This window comes from Mirounga angustirostris, unplaced genomic scaffold, assembly GCF_029215605.1.
Source record: "Mirounga angustirostris isolate CCGP_5_RB_7025 unplaced genomic scaffold, mMirAng1.0.hap1 SCAF_14, whole genome shotgun sequence".
In the NCBI taxonomy this organism is placed as follows: domain Eukaryota; kingdom Metazoa; phylum Chordata; class Mammalia; order Carnivora; family Phocidae; genus Mirounga; species Mirounga angustirostris.
In genome coordinates, this window is record NW_026991722.1 from 47,895,120 (window position 1) to 47,910,222 (window position 15,103).

A 15,103-nucleotide genomic window follows, 5' to 3' on the forward strand; every position below is an offset into this window, starting at 1 on the left:
GCAGTCCGTGGAGATCTCTGGGGCCAGTTATTGGCTTTCAGGCACTTAATTTCTAAGCCTCCCTCTGCCAACACTAAATTTCCTCAGGAATGACACAGCGTTTGTGCATCACCGTGCTTTAGGTACTGTATGGGGTGAAAACCATTTGAAAGTGGGAGAGAGGGGAGCCACAGAATCCATCAAATTCAAAGCTTTATGACACAGTGTGGCAGAAAGAACACTAATCTAAGTTTCGAACATCTTGGGTCTGAATCCAACTGTTCTTTTCTTGACCTGCCTCACTTTCTAGCTGTGTGATTTGGGAAAAGGGTGTTAACTCTTTGGGCCTTAGTTTTTCTTCTCTATAAAATGGATGGGAATGGTCAGTGCTTCTCAGATTTTCATGTATATATGAATCACGTGGGGATCTTGTAGAATTGGGAGGATTAAATTAATTAATACATATAAAGCTGTTGGAAGAATGGCTGGCTCATAACACTCTATAAATATTAATTTTATTATTATAATACATACCATAGTGAGAATTTCCCCATGTCATTCAAAACCACTTCAGAAATATAACCTTATCTAGCCTTTGAAATATCCTCTTGTATGACTATAATAATTTATTTACCCATTTTCTTATTTTTCTCTGTTATAATGCTCTTCAGAAAATCTTTGTATGAGATTCTTTACCCATAGACATGTTCTTACGGGTAATATGAAGTGAAACTAATGGGATTCACTAAGGTCCAAGCTATAAATCATTGATAGTGATGGAATTAACTTCAGTTTCATTTCAATTTAGCAAACATGTATTGTATACCACGGCTGGATCAGGCACTGTGCTGGGTGTTAGGTACAATGTGGAAAACAAGACAGGCATGAACCTTGTCCTCAAGGATTTTATAATCTAGCAGCAAAATCAGACATTAAAATTATATAATTACAACAAAGCATGATGAGCATTAGGGAAAGTAGAGGGAGCACATAAGAAGGGGGCCTAATTCAGGAGGAAGGACCCTTTAACCTGAGTCTGTATGGTTAAGGAGGAGGTGGCTAGTGAAGAGGAAGGGCAAGAGGCTGAGAGAATAGTAGGTACAGAGATAATTATTCATATTCTTCTGTTTATATCCTAAAAACTGTTTATATCCTAAAATGGCTTATTTATCGAGCTGGCGGCTAGTGTCTTAATTTGAATCTGTTAGAACATCAAAACTCCCGTTGAGTCTATCAGAACAATAAATTATATGTCTTATTTTTCCTCCTTGAGCCAAAGACAATGATAATTTAATACTGTTTGTAATGGACTAAAAGTCTCTAATGGGGCAATTAAGTAGATCAGGCAGTTAAATAGGTTAGAACCAAGTGTTGACTGTGTCACTCTCTAATCAAACGATGACCACAGTAGACACTAGTGGCAACATATATGTACCTTCAGAGCTATAATAATGTAATTTAATTTTAAATGTTAAAAAGTAACTATGATGAAAAGGCTTATAAATAATAATTTATTGGGCTTTTGCCTTACACAATCAAGTAGCTTATTCAGGCATGACAGTTTATATTACATATGATTGCAGTACTGTCTTGTCATTACAGTGATGTAGTATCAGGACTTTGAAACTTTGTAGAAATCCATTCCACATTTATTGGGATAAGTCCTAGGTGTTGATGATCTCAGTGTTACGTGATTATAAATGCTTCCTAGTTATTTACTCCTATCAATTGGAGGGTTGAATCAAACCAACTGATACATTTATAGTTAATCACCAAATGATATCAAAATGCAGATTCACATGGATCACTACATCACAAACTAATGAGGTATTGTATGGTGACTAACATAACATAATAAAATTAAATTAAATTTAAAAAATGCAGATTCAGTGTTCTCCGTGCACATGTATACACTTTTGATGATATATTTCTGGAATTTAGGTATATTCGAGGCTATGATTTGTTACTGATAGTAGCTTGTGCTGGAATTGGAGGTGGGTAGAAGGGTCTCTGTCTGTTTTCTCCTCATCCCAAATAATTCATTTACTTAACAAGAACGAAAGGGTGCCATGGGGCACAATAAAGAGGAGAAGCCAGGGTATTACTCTTCAGTTTATCTTTAAGCTGTAGAAATAAATTCACAGTAAAATAAAGCTGACTAGGCTTGAGTGGGGATCATTGTTGGTGAGAATAGTATGTAAGTTTAAGCTGAGGATGATGGCTCTATCATTTATATCTAGCAAAAGGTCAGAGAAAATTTGGAAGAATTCATGGTAGACATTTCTTTCATCACCTCAAGGCAAATTAATATTAAATGCATCTAAGAACTGCCATAAATTCCTAATATTGGGCTAAAATAGTCTTAATTTATGTTAATTTTTATCATATTTCTTTATACAAACAGTTTCACTCTGAATTTACACTGATAGCCCATAGACATGAATTTCCTACAGGAAATAGGAAGTTATATGGTAATAGGAAGTTATTGTAGAGGTATTGTGGACTAGTAAAACTGCATGGATTTTGAAGTCATACAGATCTCATTTCAAATTATCGCTCCGCCACTTAGGTATTTTGTGATCTTGAGGTAAATAAAAAATGCTGTTGTGTCAGTTTCTTCATTTATAAAATGGATGTTTATATGTGTATGCACATACATGAATGTCTATCTACATAGATATAGGTAGATGTTTTTCTTAATTAGTAATTAAACTCCGTGTAAAGGAATCAAATGTATTATAAGACCAATTAGACTGCAGTCTGATATCTAAGAGAATATAAACTTGAAATTAGAAGTCGTTGAAATCCATAAGTTAAAAAATGAATAAATATTTCCTTCTCTCTTTGATATCTAATGATGAAGTCTCTTTCTTTGGATCCATCCCTCTGCAATAAAGCTCCTGCTCCCACTTATTCAACTGACCTCCCTGTATTTCCAGCATTATTCTTCCATAGTCAGGCTAATCTCTGTGGTTTAGGACCTTCCCTTGCTTGTTCACATCTTCATGCAGATTTCTGTTTTTAGGGAACTTATAATCTAATGGAGAAGAAGGACATTAAAGTAATTATCATAAAGTGAGATAAGTGTTATATAAATTTACAGGGTGCCATAACAATGAAGAATTGGAGAACCTAATCTGGTATTTCTTGGAAATGCCATTTATTCATTCAACAAATATTGGATGAATACTTACTATGGACCAGACATGTATTAGGCCTGGTTGGGTATTTAAAGGAAACATAAGAGACATTGTCTGTAAAAATGATGTTTAGGCTGGCACCTGAAAAATGAGTGGGAAATAACTATGTGACAGGAGGTGGGAGAGGAAGGAGATTTTTAGGAGATAGCTGGAGGGCTGAGTGATGGTTTAATGTGGAGTAAGAGCAAGTGAGTTGAGTCCACGCTAGCTCTGGGTTTCTATCTTGGGCAGCTGAGTAGATGGGAGTCTGTTTACTGAAATGATAAATAGCAGGTTTAGGGAGTGAAGGGTTAGTGACACATTCATTTATTTATTCCACAGTTACATAATTGACTGTATCCTATGTACCAGGCCCTGTTCTAGTATTAGGAATACCACAATAAACAAAAGAGACAAAAATTATTGCTGTGGTGTAGCCTATAATCTAGTGCAGGGAAATAGACAATAAATAAACAAAATATATAGTATGTAAGATATTTATAAGTGTTACAAGGAGGAAAAAAATCAGGAAAAGTGGGTAAGAAGAGCTAGGTCAGGGGGTGGGCTACAGTTTTATATAGGATTTTCAGGGAAAGCCTTACAGAATGGTGATAGTTGGTTAAAGTCTTCAGGATGTAAGAAAGCAAGTTCTTATATCAGGAGGAAGAATAGACAGAAGAAAAGCAATTGCAAAGGCCCTGTGTTTGGAGCATGTCTGGCCAGTACAACCAGAATGGTCTGAGTAAGGGAGAAAGTAGTAGGAGATAAGGTCACAGAAATGAAAAAATGAGACAGATTATGTAGGGCTTTGTAGGCCATTTTAATGCTTTAGTTTTTTAAATAGAGCAGGGTGGGTAGACATTGAAAGGTTTTGTGCAGGAAGCTGACATCTGATATGTAGTTTAGAATTATCACTTTGACCAAGTTAAGATTTGGACAGACTGTTGAGTTTGAGGACTCAGGCCATCCCAGTGGGTTACTGGGATGAATACATGCATCTGGAGCTCACAAGGGCTGAAGAGAGACACATGTGTGGGTCATCAGTGATAATGGGAGCCATGAGGATTGATGAGACCATCTAGGAGAGTGTACCAAATGTAAGACACAGCAGTTCTGGGATGCTGCCTTGAGGGGTTTAGGAGAAGAGAAGGAGTCTGTGACTGAGATGGCAGAAGGTAGGAGGAATCTCAGCAGACAGTGGTGTCAAGAAGCCCAGGGAAGAGCTCTGAGAAGGATGGAGGTAAACAGTACCCAGAACATGCCAAGAGGTCACACAAGGACACTAAAGGGTCCATCAGATTAAATGGCATGGGGAACACTAAAGACCTTGGTAAAAGCAGGTTCAATGGAGTGGTGATAGGGATGATGGAAGAGGAAGGTAAAGAAATTGATGAAGTGAGCACTACATCTCCAAATTTGGCTGTGACAGGGAGCAGAAGATAGGATAGCAGCTGAAGGAAGGGGTTTTGTAATGTGGAAAAGACTCAAGTATGATTAAGTGCTGATAAAAAGAAATACCACCAAAGAGAAGAGTGAGGGAGTGATAGACAACACGAGATTCTCAAGAAGGTAGGTGGGAATGCATGGGATCTGAGGTAGGGTGGAGGGATTTGATTTAGAAGGAAGGAGGCACACTTGAGGGGGACCACAGAGGGATGGAAGAGGGGCTGCCACTTGGTGAGAATGGGAAGTGTTGGTAGTATTTTACCCACATACATAATTGTCTCAGATACATGAACTTGCATGACTTTATGGTGGGTCAAACACGAGGAGTGGGTGGCAGCTACTGATGGCCATATGATAGAGATAGCAATTACTCAGTTGTTTCCCAGGAGCTCAAGAGGATGGACCTATTCTTGAGTGCACCTTCTTTTTTAAAATTTTATATTTGTTATTGAGGTATAGTTGACACATAGTATTAGTTTCTGTTGTACAACATAATGATTCGACAATTCTATAATTACTCAGTGCTCAGCACAATAAGTGAGTTACCATCTACACTTCCATCACCATACAACGGTATTACAATATTATTGTTGACTATATTCCCTACGCTCTACTTTCCATCTCTATGACTTATTTATTTTATAACTAGAAGTGTGTACATCTTAATCCCCTTCACCTATTTCACCCATCCTCCCATCCCCGTCCCCTCTGCCAACTACCACTTTGATCTCTGTATTTATGAGTCTGTTTCTATATTTTGTTTGCTTTTTAGACTCCACATATAAATGAAATCATGTATTTGTCTTTTTCTGTGTGACTAATTACACTTAGCATAGTGCTCCTAGGTCCATCCATGTTGTCGCAAATGGCAAGATTTCATTCTTTTTGATGGTGGAATGATATTCCATTGTATATATATGGACGATATTTTTATCCATTCATCTATTGATAGATACTTGTTTCGATATCTTGGCTATTATAAGATAATGTTGGAGTAAACATAGGGGTGCATATATCTTTTCAAATTAGTGTTTTCATTTTCTTTGGTTAAATACCCAGTAGTGGAATTACTGGATCATATAGTATTTCTATTTTTAATTTTTGAGGAAGCTCCATCCTGTTTTTTGGCACCAATTTACATTCTCACCAACAGTGTACAAGGGTTCTCTTTTCTCCATACCCTCACCAACACTTGTTATTTCTTGTCTTTTTGATGTTAGCCATCTAACTGGTGTGAGGTGATACCTCATTGTGGTTTTGATTTGCATTTCCCTGATGATTACTGATGTTGAGCATCTTTGCATGTATCTACGGGCCATCTGTATGTCTTTGGAAAAATATTTATTCAGTTCTCTGCCCATTTTTAATTGGATTATTTGCTTTTTAAGCATTGAATTGTATAAGTTCTTTATGTACTCTGGGTATTAACTTCTTATCAGATACATCATTTGCAAATATCTTCTCCCATTCACTAGGTTGCCTTTTCATTTTGTTGATGGATTCCTTTGCTGTGCAAAAGCTTTTTATTTTGGTGTTGTCCCAATAGTTTAATTTTGCTTTTGTTTCCTTTGCCTGAGGAGACATATCTGTAAATATGTTGCTAAGGCTGATGTCCAAGAGATTACTGCTTATGTTTTCTTTAAGGAGTTTTATGGCTTCAGGTCTCACATTTAGGTCTTTAATCTATCTTGAGTTTATTTTTATGTATGGTATAAGAAAGTAGTCCAGTTTCATTCTTTTGCATGTAGCTGTCCAGTTTTTCCAGCACCATTTGTTGAAGAGACTGTCCTTTCCCCATTGTATATTGTTTCTTTTATTGTAGGTTAATTGACCATATAGATGTGGGTTTATTTCTGGACTCTCTATCCTGTTCCATTGATTTATGTGTCTATTTTTGGCCAGTACCATATTGTTTTGATTACTACAGCTTTATTGTATATCTTGCAATCTGGTATTGTGATACTTCCAGCTTTGTTCTTCTTTCTCAAGATTGCTTTGGCTATTGGGGTTTTTTGTAGTTCCATACAAATTTTAGGACTATTTGTTCTAGTTCTGTGAAAAATGCTATTGATATTTTGGTAGGGATTGCATTGAATCTATAGATTGCTTTGGGTAGTATGGACATTTTAGTAATATTAATTCCACCAATCCGTGACCATGGAATATCTTTCTATTTTTTGTGTCATCTTCAATTTCTTTTATCAATGTCTTATAGTTTTGCAGCACAGGTCTTTTGCCTTCTTGGTTAAATTTATTCCTGGGTATCCTAATTTTTGGTGCAATTGTAAATAGGATTTTCTTAATTTCTCTTTTTGCTACTTTGATATTGATATATAGAAATGTAACAGATTTCCGCATGAGTGTGCCTTCTTTTTGCTTGCAAAGTATCAGTTGATCATCTGACAGGATCTGTCTAATATCATGGAAAGAAAAATAATTTCCATCCCATCATCTTGTACTGATTATTATTTCAGTTTAACATATATTTTCCAATATTCTTGCAAGGATTCATATTACATGCTTAAAAAGACTTTTATTAAGCTAAATATTTTTTTTACAGAATTTTGATTAACTTTTGAAACTTATGACTAATTTGTTAGCTCTATCTATGATTCAGTCAAATGGAATTTTCCCAATTCTCTCTAAAACCCACTCAAAAGGAATATAGCTTGGCAGAGTATGATATATCTCCCCCTTTTCTTGCTTCAGAGGGCTACTTCAGCAGGTGTAGGTAGGAAGAGATCTAAACTTTAATGTAAACTTGCTGTTAGTTAATTCAGAGTGTTATCAGATATTTTAATTTCTTAATCTGTATTTTTTTAGCTTTAGTTTCACCCTTTTCATGAATTTACTGAAATCAAATAATACTTTGCCACTTAGTCTACACAAGAGAATTACAAGGATTTTTTCTTCACATGTAAATGGTGAAAAACACAATATGAACCATGCATTATCTAACAATTTTTGGAGATTCAATTCTAAGCTTAATTTTGACAAAACCACTTTAGGAGTTCAAGGGAGCTGTTCACACTCATGAATTGATCTTGCCAAATCATTCCTAGCCTTGAATCAAGTTAAAGTCTATTAAGAGAGGGACATCTGGGTGGCTCAGTCAGTTGAGTGTCTGACTCTTGATTTCCACTCAGGTCATCTCATGGGTTGTGATCTCATGGGTGGTGCGATGGAGCCCCGTGTGGAGTCCCCCACTGAGTCCTGCCCTCAGCAGGAAGTCTGCTTCTCTCCTCCCTTTCCTTCTACCCCTCCACCCCCACTCTCTCTCTCACTCAAATAAATGAATAGATAAATCTTTTTTTTTTAAAGATTTGATTTATTTATTCATGAGAGAGAGAGAGAAGCAGAGGGAGAAGCAGGCTCCCAAGGAGCAGGGAGCCCGATGTGGGACTCGATCCCAGGACTCTGGGATCATGACCTGAGCCAAAGGCAGACGATTAACCATCTGAGCCACCCAGGCGCCCATGAATAGATAAATCTTTAAAAACAAAGAAGTCTGTTAACAGAGAGAGAGAGAGATACAAATGAAAATTCATATTTAGAAGTATGGCTTCTTTTTTTCTCTGAAGAGATGCCTGTTATTTCCTTTTTGTCACTTGGTACGAACTTTTGAATTAAACCACTTCAAGATGGATTGAAAAGGTTATTAATGTGGCTGGCTTTAAGGCTTGATATAATCAGGGAACATGGAAAATGGTCAATTCCACAGACCATTAAATTTTTCTTAAGGGACTTTATAACCACACTTTCGCTTTCTTTTGGTTTATACATTTCTTTTGGTCCAGTGAGAAAGTGTACACACAGCTTTTTTATCTAATGAAGTGTGATAATTAGGGAGAAGCTCTAGGGTACTGGTGATACCATCTTTAAAAGATGTGTTAGGACTGCCTTCTCAGGAAAGAACTCAAAGGAGGTTAACTATGAACTGCTGTCTAAGCAGGAAGACTCGTATCACTCTTAGAGTTGCCCTGGTTCAACAAAAGTATTATCCACAGGGAAGGAGACTGGAGGATCCTAAAATAGTTGACCTCTGAAGTGAAATCATTGCCTTTTAAGTTTGAAGTCACATACACATAATTGTATAATTGCTATATGGGGAAGGCTTTGCTTCTTAACATTTAAGAAATTATAGTCCTTATATTCCTGTTTATAGAATTTCAAGACTCCTCCAAAGTGAATATCTAAAAAAAAAAAGTTGCATTATAAATTATTTTGAAGTTTCTCTTTGTAGAACTAAGCAACCTGTCAAACATTTCATATATCTTATGAATCACACACCTACTTAAAACTTTCTCCTTTTGTGTTTGGTTGTAAAAAAGAGTCCTTGAATAAGGAAATGAAGACATTTGCTGGTTTTCCCTGGAGGTTTAATCAGTTGATATCCAACAGGTGCTTTTATTTTCCTGGCCTTGAAATCTATCTGGATGGGATGGTGGGAGAAATATTTATGAATGCTCTCTTGGTCAGCAAATAAATCCTTGTTCTTTCCGTTTTCTCCATTTCTTTTCTGCATTCTTAGCACATCGTCCTCCCTTCCTGTACACTCATATGCATGCCTCCAAAGTTCTTGTTCCTTTTCCTCCATCAAGAGCAGAAAAAAGCTGTCAGAATGAGCTCCATGACATGGCTGAGGACACAACCTGAATGTCCTCAGGCTCCATAGCCTATAAGTACAGATGAGCTCCCATAACATTAGCACCTGGATTCGTCTGTCCATCACTGTCTGCACTTTAATCTTAGAGTACCCTACAATGCTCTCCTAGGCATTCCTGGTAGTTTCCAGGGCTGTCTGGTATTTTATCAGATTGCATCAGTGCCATCTGGGAATGGTGGCTCTGGGCCTCTAGGTGATCTCCTTGGGCACTTGCTATACTCAGCGGAGCTCCATCCAGTGCTCTGCTGTTCCCTTCACCATTCCCCTCTGCCAGGCAAAGTCCTGCCCTGGTTCAGGGGCTGTTTCTCTGTTTCCTTTTGGCCTTTCCTTCTAATCCCATCTCTTCAAAGCAGATGAAAAGCTCAGTTAACAAGCTTGGTGGAAAACCAGATGTCTCCAATTCCCTGCTTCTGTACAGATCACAAGAAACTTTTCTTCCTTTTTAGTCTAAAGCAAGAGCCCTCAGGCAGAGTAAACTCACGCAAAAGATCAGAATCCCAGGTGTGGTTTGTGTGGAATACCTTGGTACAGTAATTTCTCAGCCTCTAAATACAATATGAATTGAAATGAAACATTTTTTGAGCACCTACTTTGTGCTCTGCACTGTGCTAGGTACTTATCATTGTTATTTCATTTAATTCTTATAGCCTTTTGCATCATGTTGTTGATTGTTGCTCTCATTTTGGAGATGAGAAAACTGAGGCTCAGATGGATAAGGAATTCACTTACCAAAGATCACAGAGCTGATAAGGGTAGAATTAATATATGATTCCAGGCTCCATGTTCATCCTCTTGCACATTGTCTCTACCTCTGGAAAATAAATTACTTTTATCACAGCAAAATACACCTTAGCTTTTAAGAAGAAAAACTGCCCTAAAGAAGACATAAACAACTCAGTTTTTCTGATGGCCTAAAACTGATAAAAATAAAATCTTAATTAAAACAAAAAAGATATAAACCCTCTTGGCTAAAGCAGGTTAAGTGGTGTGTTTACACATCCATCATTATCACTGTTATTTTAGGTAGTCACAGGAATAGTTAAATGACATAATTCATGTGAAAGTGCTAGGAAAGCACCAGGCTGTTATGTGGATATTGCAACATGAGAATGACTAAGGAATTACCTTGTTACACAAAATTTACCTAGTCTTGTAGGTTGGTGGGATATTTGTACAGTATTATGAATCTTTACCTACTCATTGAACAAACATAAACTCAGACTTTGTGGCTGCTGATGTGACACTTTTCACCGACAGAAATTGTCTTAAAAGATTCTTTCCAAGGAACTTAATATTTTGTAGAAAACCTTTTATTCTTGTTCCAGAAGCCAAAACCCTTGAGTTGCTGCTCTCTTGAATGAAATATAATACGAGAGAGTTAATCTTGCAATAGTTCCTGTAACTGTGACTAGGGAAAAGGAAGGGAGTGGAGCTTCACAGACAGCCCTCAACCACAGAGAATGTGTGTGAGGGGGGGACGTAGAAACTGAGGTAGCGGGAAGGACTCAGGAAGACAATATCAGGGCCAATGTTGATAATTTGGTTTCACTACTAAATGATAGCTATCAGAGAGGAAGTTGTTTTACCGTTCTGTGTAAAAATTCTAGTATTACTTTCTATTTGACTTCCTGTGGAATGGGGAGAGATGAGGGGTCTCTTTACGCTGTAGAGCTTCCAAAGGCCTTTCCAAAACTGTATCCTTTCTAATTCCTAAAACAAGGTAACATACTAAGTTGCTACTCATAATTTTTTTTTGGACAGATGGAAAATATGATTTAAAGGTAAGTGACTCAGAGCACTGCTGGAACCTAGGCATCTGCAGACTGAATCCCTCCCTGCTGTGACCCAAAACTCTTTCCCAAATTTGGGAGCAGTTCTTTTCCTCATTATGCCTTTGGCTTCAATGAGTGCCAAAGCACCATATGCAATTCAATTACAGTAAAGTGTTCATATTTTTCAGATGGGATGTAAGAGAGATGGCTAAAAACCGGGAAACCCAGAAATCACTACCAATGGTACAACTTTTCAATATCTCAGTCTTCTACCAGCAGGCCTACTCTTGTTCTAATCTCCCAGTTCAGAAAGTCATGTTTAACTACACCCCCTCCTTGTTTTGCCCCATGTCGCCATTCCTAACTGGTTTCATGGAGGGAATGTAGCAAGTACGAATGTTGTTGTGGGCATGCAGTTCAATTGTTACCAATATGAGGCTTACTGTGCTAGGGTACTTTTACCATTTGGACTACTTTTACACCAGGGCAGGTATAAATAGTATAAGAACAAATATGCCTGGCTTGGAAATTCCCTGACTATCAGGAAGATTAGATGACAGATTACCCTATGGAAATTATAATTGATGCCATATCTCCAGCTTTCCCTTCTATATAGAAAAACTAGTTTTGATCACTGGCCTTGACATATCTATAAAGACGGTGGAAATAAAATTACTTCTGACATTGTAGTTTTCCCTCACTAGTTGAGGACCAACATAATAAGAGAAATGTTGAATGCCCAACCAAGTAGCTATTCAAATGAATCCCACAAGAACAGGAAACTAAGTGGAAATCCAAATATAAGCTGTACCCTAAAGTTGCCATCAATAATCCCTGAAGTGAAAACAATGAAATTAGAATATTGTTTGGGTTGCCTTCCCACCTGATAACTGAACAAGGAATCAGCCTGTTTTCATCATTTCCAGTTCAAGAGCTAATGAGGTGGAGAAAGTCCAACAGAAACTGGGCAGTGACGTTTGGTCCTTTGTCAATGACAAAGCATGTAGCAATTTCCTGGCCTGCAAAAACATCCCAATAAATCTCCTCTGTATACCATTAGGAAGAAGTTGTGTAGAACTGGGTGGACTTCAGAAGGCTGCTAACCTTGGGCGGCTCTGCTGTTATCCTGCTCTTATTGCTCAATGGAAAATTCAGCAAAATTGCTAAGTAACAAGACTAGGTTCAGGGCCGTAAATCTCCAAGAGATGCTCACTGACATCCACAGTGCTCTGCAGAGTGGGTTTACCAAGGTCATCCTTGCTGAGCTTCCTTTGAGTTGGAGGCTACAGCTTACTGTCAGGCCCAGAGCCAGGCTCTTAATCATTGAGGAAACCAGAGGGTAAAGGGTGGGGAGGCCACGAAAGGTAACTTTAGGCCTGGTCCCATGTCAAATGGAACCTGGGAGGAAGCCCTATGCAGAATAGCAGCCTGTTGGGGGCCTCCCCATGTTATCTGAGGGCCTTCTCTGCACTTGCTACTTCAGCTTTATTACTCAGTCCTCCAGGGAATTTCCCACCATTCACTGAATCAAGTATGAACTTCTGGCCACTGTCTCCATAGTCTTCTCATTATATTTTAAACATCTGTGCATATCTTCTATTCATTCTTGGACCTAGACACAGTCTTCTGATAGCTGCAGCTGGCTTTCTCCCTTGTAAAGCTTAGTCACCCATTGTCATGGAGTCATTGAGCAAATGATTGAGTTCCCCTCCTTTGAATTTGTTGTAGTTGACAAAAATACCAAAGGAAAGGAGAGACTAGCAGGAGCCAAATGCATATTTGGAAGCCGTTTTGTAGCAGTGTTGGGAGAGAGGATGAAAATCTAACCAAGGTAAGGAATCCAGCCAGCAGGAAGATTGGGCTCATTCTATCTGTGGAGGTGGGAAGGTGTCTTGGAGCTGCTGTAGAGTTACAATGGGAAGATTAGGGACTCTGGAGCACTAGACCCATACGTTTACAGTTAATAAGTACTCAGGTGTTACTTCATTCGCTGCTCACTGCAATGCCCTATGAGACAAAGCAGGCATTATCATTCCCACCCTTGAGGTGATAAAATGAGATGCCGAGAGATGACCAGACCTTACTGCCAGTAAGTCTGGACTCCAGCCTTGTGATCGTCAACTGTGTCTATTATGTGCAGTGTCATTTCTGAAGTCCCAGGTTATAAATATTTTAGGCTTTGTGCACCACATGGTCTTGTCACAACCACTCAACTTTGCCACTGTAGTACACATACACAATAGATAAACAAATGGCATGGCTGTGTTTCAGTCATATTTATAGTCTTATTTACGAAAGTAGGCTGTTGGAGGGATATGGCCTCTGAGCCATAGTTTGCAGATTTCTGTCCTATGCCATAAGGCTGTAATGAACCTTATGTCAAGAGTAAGGATTCATGGGCTATCAGACACTTTTGTAAATCTGAATTCTCAAAATGTGGGTATTGAATAATGGAGTGTAAAGGAACACAACCTAACCTAATGTGATTCAGCTAACAAAGAACGAACACAGGGAAGTTAGTCAGTGTGCAGCTTACTTAATAGTGAGGTGGCAAAGGGTGCCTGGGTGGCTCAGTGGTGAAGTGACTGCCTTCGGCTCAGGTCATCCTGGAGTCCTGGGATTGAGTCCCACATCCGGTTCCCTGCTTGGCAGGGAGTCTGCTTCTCCCTCTGACCCTCCCCCCTCTCATGCTCTCTTTCACTCTCTCTCTCTCTCAAATAAATAAATAAAATCTTAAAAAAAAAATAGTGAGGTGGCAGGAACCCAGGCGATAACCACAGCAGGTAAGGCAAGTGGATGATGCTGATCAGTGCATTTTCCAGGTACCTCTGCAGTATAAGTGCCCTGGGAACCCTGTGGATCTTTTCTCAGCTCTCTATTTTACTGATGACTTGGTCATGCCTCAGGCTAAGCTGGAAGCCCCACATTTTCTACTCTAAGTACTTCTCCCAGAAGCTGTCATCTCCCTTCTGAATGACAAATATCCTGGAACTTGCTTCCTGGAGAGAAAATGCAGACTCTTCCCTGAGGTCAAGACCAGAAGCCTTGACAAGGGATAGGATCTGGGAGACTTGATAGAAATACATCTTCGCCTTGTTCCACTGACTTCTGGCACCAGGCCAAAGACCTTGTTATTTGGTGACACTTTTGCTGCTCACCTGGCTGGCTAGCTCTGGCTCTAAGGCTAGGAGGGAAAATGAGAGAAACCATGGGCTAGAGCACACTCTTCAAACATCATGAATTTCTATTTATACTCAGAAAAATGGACTTCTCAGCAGGCACCAGGAGTCTCAGACTCCTTCGTATGGTCTTCAGGGTTCATTTTCAGTCATGTCTTATCCCTATTGTTCTCTGCTGTTTCTGTCTCCTAGAATGATTTTCCTTTGCCTCTATTCCTTCCTTTCTGCTTCTCCAATTTGTGCTCATCCTTGAGGCCCAGCTCATGAAGAAGTTGCTGCCTCCTTCATAGATCTTTCTCTGTTCAAGTTCTTTACTGCCAGTACCATTCATTTAGATTTTAAGTTGCTTTATGACCCCTCACGTTAGTCTTGTTCTGCAATGAAAATTCAGCAATTTGGAGGCGTGGGCTGGGCTTTAAGTCATGTGTATTTTCTAACAGTGTTAGGCTCATACTACAAACTCAGTAGACACCTGTTATGTGGGCTAAACCCATAACTAAAATCTTTCAATGGGCCTCTAACATGGAGGTCCTCTACTCTGTTTCTTAGTCTCCTTAGAGTTAAAACTCTTCTTTGGCTAGCTTGTTTGTTTCGTCGCTGCCGCCTTTTCTCTCAGAACTTGACATAGCTTCCCTCAGGGGCAGGTTGGAAGACATGAGGAGAGAGTGCATGTAAGATTATCGTTTTCCATTGATCCTCATCCTGTCCAAGTCTAATTAGTGTTCTGTAAAATCCATGAGACTGTCTTGCCAATAGATAATTTCTCACTGTTATAGTTCTTCTATTTAGCAGTGCGTGGCATATATTAGATGCTTAATAATTATTGGTTGAATGAAAGAATGAGTGAACAAGTATTATCTTGACCTGGTCCTGGGTGACTCC

General features: G+C 38.8%; 1 long non-coding RNA gene across 6 annotated transcripts in view; it reads left to right on the forward strand.

The window, feature by feature from the left end:
- LOC135362508 (uncharacterized) overlaps window positions 1–15,103 on the forward strand; it is a 287,473-nt gene that overhangs the window by 49,220 nt on the left and 223,150 nt on the right. Inside the window, exon 3 of one of the 6 annotated variants that reach the window (XR_010407293.1) lies at window positions 12,771–12,873. The exons of the other annotated variants lie outside the window; for them this stretch is intronic. This is a non-coding gene — a long non-coding RNA (uncharacterized LOC135362508). The remainder of the gene's footprint in view (window positions 1–12,770; window positions 12,874–15,103) is intronic. 6 annotated transcript variants of the gene reach the window in all.